Source organism: Megalobrama amblycephala, linkage group LG13, assembly GCF_018812025.1.
Source record: "Megalobrama amblycephala isolate DHTTF-2021 linkage group LG13, ASM1881202v1, whole genome shotgun sequence".
Lineage (NCBI taxonomy): Eukaryota > Metazoa > Chordata > Actinopteri > Cypriniformes > Xenocyprididae > Megalobrama > Megalobrama amblycephala.
The window spans coordinates 9266055-9279297 of record NC_063056.1 but is presented as its reverse complement, the minus strand read 5'-3'; the positions used below and the strand labels follow the sequence as shown (position 1 = coordinate 9279297).

At 38.9% G+C, this 13243-nt stretch overlaps 1 protein-coding gene across 2 annotated transcripts in view; it reads left to right on the top strand.

Annotated features, from left to right (window-relative positions):
- The first annotated feature begins 3361 nt into the window (after positions 1-3361).
- Positions 3362-13243, top strand: part of adamtsl4 (ADAMTS-like 4) — a 109687-nt gene continuing 99805 nt past the window's right edge. Inside the window, exon 1 of one of the 2 annotated variants that reach the window (XM_048152077.1) lies at positions 3362-3503. The gene's annotated coding sequence lies outside the window, so the exon portion shown is untranslated. The remainder of the gene's footprint in view (positions 3504-13243) is intronic. The other variant, XM_048152078.1, reaches the window with a different exon arrangement.

Genomic DNA, 13243 nt, shown 5'->3' with positions numbered 1-13243 from the left:
ACTGTAGAAAAGGAGATGACACAAACAGTTTACGACTAACAAAGTTAGTTAACTAATGTGCTAAAAAAATTAGCGTTATGTGAAAAATCACCTAACTTATTCACCAATTTCTGATTAAGTGGTCATGCATGGAAGATCTGTAGACGTGTAACCAAACCATAATCCATACCAACAAAAGACAGTAGTTTATTTAACCTTACCTGATATGAAGTGTGCGCTGCAAACGCAGGCATTTTTGATGATCGTTTCTGTCCAGTCCGGTTGTTTTATTATGTTTAACCACAGCTGTCGCAGTTTTTTTGTCAGACAAAATGCAATAAAATTTCAAATTGGAGCCTGTACTCCATCGATTCTGGCACCCAACAACACAAGATGATGTTTTAAGCTTCTTACGTATCTGACTATAAATATTAATAGCTGACAAACTAACTGGTTTGCATTGGCCGCCTCCAGTTTTCCCTTTATTTTGCCTCCAGCTAACGCCATGACGTAATTGTGATGTTGGCACTAAAAGGGTCTATAGCAAGCTAGCTTTGAAAGCATAAGATCCCACCCTCCCTTCAGAGCGTCTCTAAAGCCACACACGCACAGCAGATTCTGCAAATAGGTATGCAAATACATGTTGACAGGCAGGTAGGACATTGTATCATTGCATTGGGACCGAATGCAATGATTGGACGAACATTTTTTGGTCCTGAGACTTCGGAAGATATATTCATTTATATATATATTTTTGAAATATATATATATATATATATTATTGAATATATCAATAATAGAAGTGGTCTATATATATATATATATATATATATATATATATATATATATATATATATATATATATACATATACATATACATACAGTGGGTACGGAAAGTATTCAGACCCCCTTTTTCACTCTTTTTTCAGACCCTCAATTTTTCACTCTTTGTTATATTGCAGCCATTTGCTAAAATCATTTCAGTTCATTTTTTTCCTCATTAATGTACACACAGCACCCCATATTGACAGAAAAACACAGAATTGTTGACATTTTTGCAGATTTATTCAAAAAGAAAAACATATCATGGTCCTAAGTATTCAGACCCTTTGCTGTGACACTCATATATCTAACTCAGGTGCTGTCCATTTCTTCTGATCATCCTTGAGATGGTTCTACACCTTCATTTGAGTCCAGCTGTGTTTGATTATAATGATTGGACTTGATTAGGAAAGCCACACATCTGTCTATATAAGACCTTACAGCTCACAGTGCATGTCAGAGCAAATGAGAATCATGAGGTCAAAGGAACTGCCTGAAGAGCTCAGAGACAGAATTGTGGCAAGGCACAGATCTGGCCAAGGTTACAAAAAAAATTCTGCTGTACTTAAGGTTCCTAAGAGCACAGTGGCCTCCTTAATCCTTAAATGGAAGACGTTTGGGATGACCAGAACCCTTCCTAGAGCTGGCCGTCTGGCCAAATTGAGCTATTGGGGGAGAAGAGCCTTGGTGAGAGAGGTAAAGAAGAACCCAAAGATCACTGTGGCTGAGCTCCAGAGATGCAGTCGGGAGATGGGAGAAAGTTGTAGAAAGTCAACCATCACTGCAGCCCTCCACCAGTCGGGGCTTTATGGCAGAGTGGCCCGACGGAAGCCTCTCCTTAGTGCAAGACACATGAAAGCCCATATGGAGTTTGCTAAAAAACACCTGAAGGACTACAAGATGGTGAGAAATAAGATTCTCTGGTCTGATGAGACCAAGATAGAACTTTTTGGCCTTAATTCTAAGCGGTATGTGTGGAGAAAACCAGGCACTGCTCATCACCTGTCCAATACAGTCCCAACAGTGAAGCATGGTGGTGGCAGCATCATGCTGTGGGGGAGTTTTTCAGCTGCAGGGACAGGACGACTGATGCAATCGAGGGAAAGATGAATGCGGCCAAGTACAGGGATATCCTGGACGAAAACCTTCTCCAGAGTGCTCAGGACCTCAGACTGGGCCGAAGGTTTACCTTCCAACAAGACAATGACCCTAAGCACACAGCTAAAATAACAAAGGAGTGGCTTCACAACAACTCCGTGACTGTTCTTGAATGGCCCAGCCAGAGCCCTGACTTAAACCCAATTGAGCATCTCTGGAGAGACCTAAAAATGGCTGTCCACCAACGTTTACCATCCAACCTCACAGAACTGGAGAGGATCTGCAAGGAGGAATGGCAGAGGATCCCTGAAACCAGGTGTGAAAAACATGTTGCATCTTTCCCAAAAAGACTCATGGCTGTATTAGATCAAAAGGGTGCTTCTACTAAATACTGAGCAAAGGGTCTGAATACTTAGGACCATGTGATATTTCAGTTTTTCTTTTTTAATAAATCTGCAAAAATGTCAACAATTCTGTGTTTTTCTGTCAATATAGGGTGCTGTGTGTACATTAATGGGGGAAAAAAATGAACTTAAATGATTTTAGCAAATGGCTGCAATATAACAAAGAGTGAAAAATTTAAGGGGGTCTGAATACTCTCCGTACCCATTGTGTGTGTGTATATATATATATATATTTTTTTTTTTTTACTGCAGTTTTAAACAGAAAACACTCAGCAAAGGCGTTGACTTATGAATTTGAGCATGGTTTGTCTTAGAGAATATTAAAAACACCAGATAGACACATGGACATTAAAAACTAAGTATGAGCAATAGTAATGCTTAGAACTTGTTTTTTAATGCAGAATCTCCCTTCTTGCATGAAAATGTCATCATTTCTTTAAAATAATTTACTTCTCGTTTGAGTCTGAGAGATGGAAAAAGAAACTTAAAAAAGTAATTTTATCACTAGCCTATGTCATGCTAGAGATGGCATAACTTCTTTCGTCCCACACCCAAACACTCCTGGACAAGGTCATTCTTCATTCAGTGCGCTGGAGCTATTTTAGGCCTGCAGTGCTTTAGGAGTGTTTATAGCTCTGTGTGCATGAGCCGGTCCGTGTGTGATAGTATATAAGTATGATCACAGGTTTGCTAATAGTGTCAGGGCTGCATATAGACGTGTAAAACCCTCCTTTGAAAGCGCGATGACACTGACATGAACAGAGGGAAACAGGAGGCCTTCCTGCGTTGTTCTGAGAAGGTCCGACTATCAGTGGGTATATGTCAAGCAGGAATGATTAAGGGACATGCTAAAAATATGCCATCGTGCGCTCTGTTCCCTCCCTCTGATGAAAATAAACTTGCATGGTTCACGGCCACTGAAACAAAAACAGGAGGTAATTTCCTAATTTGTCATTCACGATTCGACGTGACTTACAGTAAACTTGCAACAATTTCCATCCTCCTACTGTAACCTTATGATAGTGTCTCGATCAAGGGCACAGTGATCATAATTCATGGATCACACCTCGGTTTGAACCTACATCCTTTTGGTTAGCAGCCCAGCTTTAACTTCTAGACTACACCTAGGAGGATAAAATCAGTAGGACGTGTTCTTGGATCAACATCCTTTCATCTGATTGATAGTTTAGAATTTTCTAGTAAGTAAAAGGCCTTTTAGTATAATTGTAAAAAAAGTCCTCCTTCAGGTTGTGGTTCACATGTCTTTTTGCTGTGAAATCTTTACTGATTTTTAAAGTAAAAGTAAGAACAACTTTTATATTGTTAGTAATATTTCCGGATGAACACTTACTGGAAGCAGTTTAGATTTACTTGATTATCCATACATTATTTAGTGAGCATCAAATATGATCCATCACTCTCAATTATGATTTTTATTGCATTGCATTATATTTTTTGAAGAGCTTTGAGCACAAAACTAAGCATTTATTAGCATCTTACTAATATTATTGGGAGATACAGAGTGACGGCTGATATTTATATGATTTTATGTAAGTATCTGCTATACTGTTATAAAGATCTTATTGATTTACATTACAAGCAATCTGAATTTCATCTTAATTTTTGGTCATATAAATATCCTCATCTGTACCAAATTGCCTATTTTTGCTCAGTTTGGTCCTCTGAATAAAATGTCTGTTTTTTCCTCCTCTAGCATGAGCTCCATATTCTCGATATATCATATGAGCCTGATGTATCAAATAAAAAACAACATTTTCAGATATATATATATATATATATATATATACATTCCTGGGTCAACATTTTTTGTTGATCCTGGAACAACATTCCGGTCCGAAAATTTAGTACTATCCCTACCCCTAAACATAACTCTATGCATAAGTTATCCCTAAAATTAGAGGTAAATGATAAATGAATAACACCAATGTAGAAGCACCTAACTTTGGTTGTCAAGCCTAAACTTGACAAAACCTGTAAACTTGTCCATCTAATCTGATTGTTTTATTGGAATGTTGGTCCAGGATCAACAAAGGTGTTGATCCAGGAACATGTTGCACAAGCTGTTGCACTTTCTTTTTTTCTTTTTTTCTGAGAGTGAAGAGACAAATCACAGATTTGTTTCTTGTGCAGTTTAGGGGCAAGTTAAAGGTGCAGTATGTAAGAATTCTGTCCGCTAGAGGTCGCTAGAGGCCTATTCAAAACAAAGGCGTAGCTTGATGATGCCAAGTTTGAGCGCGGATTCTTGGGACATGTGGTCTTCACCTCAACAGATGGTGCAAAAGAATTGGGATAGGACTCGGGAAGAAATCATGTTCATGGATGCGCGTATTAACGTTACTGTAGTATGAAGCAGAGCAGGACAGATTGTTGAATGAGGACGCTGGAGCGATTGCACAACACGCCGCGAGCAGCAGAGCTTTTATTATGCCACAGTCGCCGGCGCCGCTTCCGCTTTTCCGGTCATGAGTATGAGGTAACACAGCTCTGTTTATCATATTAGATACATTTGAGTTTGTTGAAAATGTTGTTATAATGTTACTCTGTGCATTCACTTGGCGTTAGACAGGAACTGTCCATCTGACAAAAGGCCCGTTCACACCAAGAACGATAACTATATTAACGACCACTTCAACACACGTTATTGTTCTGTTTAGTCATTGTCCTTGGTGAGGTAGTCTTTGATTAAAAAAAAAGGTGAGGGGCATCGAGTTTAGCTCTAATCCTAGTCAAACACACCTGAGCCAGCTAGTCAAGGACTTCAGGATCACTGGAACTGAAACTTCCAGGCAGGTGTGTTGGGGCAAGTTGGCGCTAAACTCTGCAGGACATTGACCCAAGATTGGACACCCCTGGAATAGGCTGTGGATTAGATTTTATGCTTATAGTCTGAGACAACTTTGTGGTAGAAAACATGTGGTAAATATCTTTGGAATACGCTCTGACGCGTTTGGGTAGCATCCCCAAACTCCACAACTCGGTAGACTGTTTTCTCAGCCTTGGGCTCAATAAAGTCCATTCATGCTGATGTAGAGGAAGGAGAGATAAACAGTAATAAAGAGACCAGGCAGGAATCATCTTAATCGCTTGGCTTGTGAGTGCCAGTCGACTCAACATCCTCTCTTACCCAGAATTTTCCATATGAACTCCATTCAGAGCATCTTAGCCTCCTCAGAAGCGAGCGCAGCCCCTGTCATTTGCAGGATATATTTGCAGGACAATTACAGCTCTTGCCCGGATGATGATGCTGACCCCGCAGTGGGCCGTAATGCATAACAGGTCCTAACAGAGCGGCGCTCAGTTCAGCTCCTGGCGGCCATCCACTTTAAACCATTCATGCAACTCTGCTCACATAAGATGACCTCAATCCAAACCCTTTTGATTTCTACACAGTAGAGGCTGGCACCACATCGTTTATGTTTCATCACAGAGAGACTTCCAGGCAAATATTAACTCCGCATGAACAGGTACAAACACAAACCGTCAGACACTGGGAAAACACTGAGGTTTCATTTCTTATCAATCAAAAGATGCTGAGACAGTTTAATGACTTGGTTCTTTTCAGACAGATGACTAAGATAGAAAAAACACACACTATTTGAGGTGTCGGTTATCAGATTTAATGCTGTCTTAGTAAACACTTTCATTTCATTTAGTTCACTATTTAACACTGCCAGTGCACTGATTCAAAATTCATAGTGTACATGTGCTCAGAAATAGACATTTATTAACCATAATCCAATGCAGAGACACCTGCAGAGCTCAGAAATATCAGGAAAACAACAACAAACCTACAAAACATGTACAGTTTTATTTATAAAACGGATAGTCGTGGTCCTTGGTTCTGGTTGGTTGAACCGCGTTCAAAGCCGTTGAAAATTACTCAACTAACATACATCTGTAATCTCATTACATCAAATAAATATTTTTATGGATTAACTGTTTTATAAAAGCACGCTCTGCCTTGTGCCTAACAATACTTCTTAGCTGTTAAATTCACTGTAAACCATGGCTTCTTGGGGCTTATTGCTTTAATATTTTTATCAGCTCATGCACAATACTAAAGTACATTTTAAAAAGTTGATAAGGCAATGCAGTAAGTGCAAAGCTTACCACCATTACGTTAAACGGTTAGTTCACCCAAAAATGAAAATTCTGTCATTAATTACTCATCCTCATGTCTTTCCACACCCGCAAGACCTTCGTTCATCTTCGGAACACAAATTAAGATATTTTTGATAAAATCTGATGGCTCAGTGAGGCCTCCATTGCCAGAAAGATAATTTATACTTTCAGATTCCCAGAAAGCTACTAAAGGCATATTTAAAACAGTTTGTGACTAAAGTGGTTCAACCCCCAAAAAAAGAAAAAATAACGACTTTATTCTACAATATCTAGTGATGGGCGATTTCAAAACACTGCTTCATGAAGCTTCAAAGCTTTACAAATCTTTTGTTTTGAATCAGTGTTTCGGAGCACGTATCAAACTGTCAAAGTCACGTGATTTCAGTGAAAGTGGTTTGTTACATCATAAGTGTTTTGAAATTTCAGTGGTTCACCACTGGGGGGGCGTGACTTTGGCAGTTTGAAATACACTATATTGCCAAAAGTTTTGGGATGCCTGCCTTTGCGTGCACATGAACTTTAATGACATCCCATTCTTAATCCGTAGGGTTTAATATGGAGTTGATCCACCCTTTGCAGCTATAACAGCTTCAACTCTTCTGGGAAGGCCAATACTTTTGGCAATATAGTGTATGTCTTTAGTAGCTTTCTGGGCATCTGAAAGTGTTAATTATCTTGCTGTCAATGGAGGCCTCTCTGAGCCATCGGATTTCATCAAAAATATCTTAATTTGTGTTCTGAAGATGAACGAAGCTCTTACGGGTGTGGAACAACATGAGGGTGAGTAATTAATGACAGAATCTTCATTTTTGGGTGAACTAAGGTTTAGGAGTGATTTTTGACCATTCTTCTAGAAGCACATTTGGGAGGTCAGGTAGTGATGTTGGCGAGAAGGCCTGGCTCGCAGTCTCCGCTCTAATTCATCCCAATGCAGTCAGGCAAGTACCGTTCTCCTGGCAACCGCCAAACCCAAACTTGTCCATCAGATTGCCAGACAGAGAAGCATGATTCGTCACTCCAGAGAACACATCTCCACTGCTCTAGAGTCCAGTGACGGCGTGCTTTACACCACTGCATCCAACGCTTTGGATTGCACCTGATGTAAGGCTTGGATGCAGCTGCTTGGCCATGGAAACCCATTCCATGAAGCTCTCTACGCACTGTTCTTGAGCTAATCTGAAGGCCACACGAAGTTTGGAGGTCTGTAGCTATTGACTCTGCAAAGTTGGTGACTTCTGCGCATTGTGCACCTCAGCATGTGCTGACCCCGCTCTGTGATTTTACGTGGCCTACCACTTCGTGGCTGAGTTGCTGTTGTTCCCAATTGCTTCCACTTTGTTATAATACCATTAACAGTTGACCGTGGAATATTTAGTAGTGAGGAAATTTCACGAATGGACTTATTGCACAGATGGCAACCTATCACGGTACCACGCTTGAATTCGCTGAGCTCCTGAGAGCAACCCATTCTTTCACAAATGTTTGTAGAAGCAGTCTGCATGCCTAGGTGCTTCATTTTATACACCTGTGGCCATGGAAGTGATTGGAACACCACCTGAATTCAGTGATTTGGAGGGGTGTCCCAATACTTTTGGCAATTTAGTGTATGTCTTTAGTAGCTTTCTGGGCATCTGAAAGTGTTAATTATCTTGCTGTCAATGGAGGCCTCTCTGAGCCATCGGATTTCATCAAAAATATCTTAATTTGTGTTCTGAAGATGAATGAAGCTCTTACGGGTGTGGAACAACATGAGGGTGAGTAATTAATGACAGAATCTTCATTTTTGGGTGAACTAACCCTTTAAGATGTTCTGGTTAGTTTCAACCGATGTTGCCAGGTGGTTGTTATGGTATTCTACTGGGTTGCTAAGTGGTTTCTTCCTGTCTGACTGAAAAGAGTCTTGCACCATCAGGTCTTTGTGATCTGGTCTCTAGACATGGCTTGAGTCTCTTCTTCAGTGTGTATCTTTGGGATTTTTCATCCGTTTTATGGTCCAGCAGGTGAACATGCACTGACTGAACTTTAACAGTGTTAAGAGATTAAAAGTATGTGCTCATAAACTGTTGATAAGTTCAACTGTTTATAAGCGCATTAAACATGGCAAACAATCATGAACTACAGAGGTTTGTTGTATCACCACTACATCCTTGAGGTCATGAAAATGGTACAATTATTTATATATAACTCATAACAGATAGTCTGTGTTTAGATCCTGTTAAGTACTGACGTAGGTGAGCGTTAACTAAAAATCTTGTGTATGATGGAAAAGAAATGTTTGTGTAAGAGAGAATAAATCAAAGGAAACTTTCTAAGTTCTGTTCCAGACTATTTTGATGATCTGGTTTGAGAGTTTCTTCTGTTTTAAGCTCATCTTAGAGTATCTAAAAGGGTTAGTTCACCCAAAAATGAAAATTGTCATTAATTACTCACCCTCATGTCATTCCAAACCCGTAAAGCCCGGAACACACCAAGCCACCGATCGGCCGTCGGGCAGTTTTTGTTCGTCGGCCGACTAAGTTTTCTCAGCGTGTTCCGCACCGTCGGCTGAAGTTGGTCCTCGTCTGCTTTTTTTTTCGGCCAATTCGACATGTTGAATCAGCGCCGGAGCTCGTCGGTCAGTTGGGTCATCTGATCATTCTGATTGGCCGTTCAGCTACTACCACATGCTGGTACGGAAAGGCATTTCTTCTTACGCAGGCGCAGAATAGATGTGCTACTACTTGGCGTCAGGTGTCGAGCGTCGGTTTGGTGTATCAGGGCAACTTTGGACCCAGATGCTGCCGACGTGAACCAACCCCACAATCTACTTTCGTCGCCACTAGTTCTTCAGTGTCGACTTGGTGTGTTCCGGGCTTAAGACTTTCGTTCATCTTCAGAACACAAATGAAGATATTTTTGATGAAATCTGAGAATTTTCTGTTCCTCCATTGACAGTCTATGCAGCAACCACTTTCAAGCCCCAGAAAGGTAGTGAAGACATCATTAAAGTAATTCATGTGACTCCAGTAGTTTAACTTAAATTTTATGAAGGGAAGCCAGTGCTTTGTTTGCACAAAAAAAAAACATAACTTATCAAATTATTTACAGAATTTTAATTTCCATTGTGCGTTCACAAGAGCACCACGATGCATGAATGATGTTGACACGAGAACAAACGTTGCTTGAACGTGATTCAGAGATTAATATTTTGTAAATAAAGTGGTAAATTATGTTTTGTTTTTTTGTGCAAAGCCCTCACATCGCTTCATAAATTTGAGGTTAAACCACTGGAGTCACATGGATTACTTTAATGATGTCTTTACTACCTTTCTGGGGCTTGAAAGTGATAGTTGCGTAGCTGTCTATGGAGGGACAGAAAGCTCTCAGATTTCATTAAAAAGATCTTCATTTGTGTTCTGAACATGAATGAATGTCTTACGGGTTTGGAATGACATGAAGGTGAGTAAATGATGACAAAATGTTCATTTTTGGGGGAACTAACCCTTTAAAGGACATTTGAAGACCTTCTTTAAATAATTTCTAGGTTAAAAGCAGGGGAGAGGCATGAATGTTTATCTTCAGAAGGTGCTTATTACTGTTTAAAAATGTTCACAGACCTCCTGCTGTAGGTCTGAGGAGCAACTTCCCTTACAGTCCATGTTTATAGCGGTGACATGCTCTGATTCCACAACACTGGCAGAGAAAACATGTCTCTAGTGCTGTATTACTTCATCTCAGTGTGCTCGAGGAATAGGCCTATAGCCATGAGTGCTGTCATGGAATCATTTCCCTGTTACAGTCAGTAGAGCAGAATATTTGACTGCCATGTGTACAATAGAGCTCAATCGTACCATGTTCGTATTCTTACCCGTGAGAAAGTTCTTCACACAAGCAATACATAGTCACCGCAAATGGCCACTCTTGACCCGTCGTATTAAGGTCTGTATGATCACAATTAGATACAGCTACGCTAAAGGCTTCAGTAAAAAGCGTGATGGCGCAGCTATCGCATTGATTGTGACCGCAGTATCTGAAAGACTCTTAGAAGAGCTCCCACAAATCAGACGCTGCCCTCCCCCTCATGTGAGCACAGTCTCAGACCGTACGGGATTCGGCAGAGAGCGCTGTGAGGTGATGAGGAACAGCTGTAGGATTAGGACAGTGGGATTAACAGTTGGCTCATTCTGAAGCCAAAAATGTTTGATATGTGATGCAGCCCGTGTCTGTAAAATGACACGGGTATTCGTCATTCATCTGATGCTTTTTGTCCAAAGTACAGTGTACTTATTACAGATCCAGGATGGTCCCTCTGGTGCACTTTTAAGTGCTTTACTCAAAGGAACACTGTGGCTACATTTGGAGCAGCCACTTCCATACTACTAAAATTTGAAATGCAGTTTGCTTCACTGTAGAGTGTTTTTTGTTGTTGTTGTTTTTGACCTACTTAGTGTAATTTAAATACATCTTTATATGTACATAATTACTTATTTTGTCTTTAAAGGTGCCCTAGAATCAAAAATTGAATTTACCTTGGTATAGTTAAATAACAAGAGTTCAGTACATGGAAAAGACATACATTGAGTTTCAAACTCCATTGCTTCCTCCTCCTTATATAAATCTCATTTGTTTAAAAGTCATCTGAACAACAGACAAATCTTAACATAACACCAACTATTACGTAAAAGATCATTAATATGTATGCCCCCGATATTTGCATATGCCAGCCCATGTTCAAGGCATTACACAAGCCAGTATTAACGTCTGGATCTGTGCACAGCTGAATCATCAGACTAGATAAGCAAGCAAGGACAACGGCGAAAAATGGCAGATGGAGCAATAATAACTGACATGATACATGATAACATGATAGTGATATTTGTAAATTGTCTTTCTAAATGTTTCGTTAGCATGTTGCTAATGTACTGTTAAATGTGGTTAAAGTTACCATCGTTTATTACTGTATTCACGGAGACAATAGAGCCATCGCTATTTCCTTTTTTAAACACTTGCAGTCTGTATAATTCATAAACACAACTTCATTCTTTATAAATCTCTCAAACAGTCTGTAATGTTAGCTTTAGCCACGGAGCACTATCAAACTCATTCAGAATCAAATGTAAACATCCAAATAAATACTATACTCACATGATCCGAAGCATGCACGCAGCATGCATGACGAACATTTTGTAAAGATCCATTTGAGGGTTATGTTAGCTGTGTAAACTTTGTTTATGCACTGTATTATAGTCGAGAGCTTGGGGGCGGGGAGCGCAAGATTTAAAGGGGTCGCAGCCTGAATCGGTGCATAGTTAATGATGCCCCAAAATAGGCAGTTAAAAAAATTAATTAAAAAAAATATATGGGGTATTTTGAGCTGAAACTTCACAGACACATTCAGGGGACACCTTAGACTTATATTACATCTTGTGAAAGAACATTCTAGGGCACCTTTAAATGTGGTTAAAGTGTACTGCTGAATGTACTGACAAACGTTGTGGTAAACTAATGGCATTTCTATTGAAACATTATTTTACGGTGTCATTGTTACACGTTACATAAGTAATTATTGTTATTAAATATAAATATTGCATAATTACATGCAATTAACCCGGACACCGAAGTGTAACCGTATTTGTCATGTATTTAAATATATTTGTATGTTGTAAGTTGCAATCTAGTATTTAGATGTAATATCGAATAACACAATACAGTTAAAATTATAATCATGGTTACACTTTATTTTTTACTAAAGTTATTACTTTAGTAATTACATGAAGTAACGTATATCTATGTCACCTTAAAATAAAGTGTTACCATCATTTTGTAAGCAGATTCCAAAAATTAAGTACAGTACTTGCAATTAGATTGTTTTAAAATACTTGTAATCAGACTACAGTTACTTTTTTATTGATTACATGATTACATATTATTCATACAATGGCAGTAAATCACTCATAATTTACAGATTTTCATTAAACTCACAAACCCCCTGCAGTTCCTTCATGAACCCGTTTGTGAAACCCTGATGTAATATCATGTTTAATGCACTTCATGTAGTTGATAACAAAGACTGGAATATGTTTTCTTTGTATTTTATATCAATGCTGTACAAGATTGTTCTACTCAAATCAAGGTGATAAACAAGTTAGGTCAAAAGTAATCTAAAAGTAGTCAGATTATATTACATAAAATGTGTTATGTTATGGATTACATTACTAACTACAATTTGTCATGTAATTTGGAATCAGTAATGGACTACCATTTGTAAGTAATCTACCCAGCACTGATTATAATTTGTAATAAGTACTTGTGCTTTATTATGTTAGTCAACACATCAAAATAAGTGTACTTCTTTAAAAAAAAAAAAAAAAATCCCTAAAAAACTCATCTTTAATCACCGAAATGACACATTTTTTACTTTGGAAAAAATTATCTTCATGCCTTAAAATAGCTTGAATGTAACTCTACACCTTGCCTCATTCATTTTTTAATACGTGGATCTATGAATATGCTAATTAGCCCTGCCTCCACTCACTCACACAAGCTCAAGAGATCCATTAGGTGAACTTACTGAGGTAAACGCTGCACAATGGTATCACCTTTTACAACGCCAGACACATAACTGTAATTAATATGATTAGCCTTTTGCTTGACTACATTACCAAACAGCTACTAATAATGTGTTGCTAATGTTACACAAACCATGTTCCCGTTCGGCATCTCAGAGTCAGACAGCTGCCTTCTAACAATCAGTATCCTTAGAAACGCTTTGAACAACTTAATGTCAGTGGAGAAAGGCATATCGTTCATCATTACA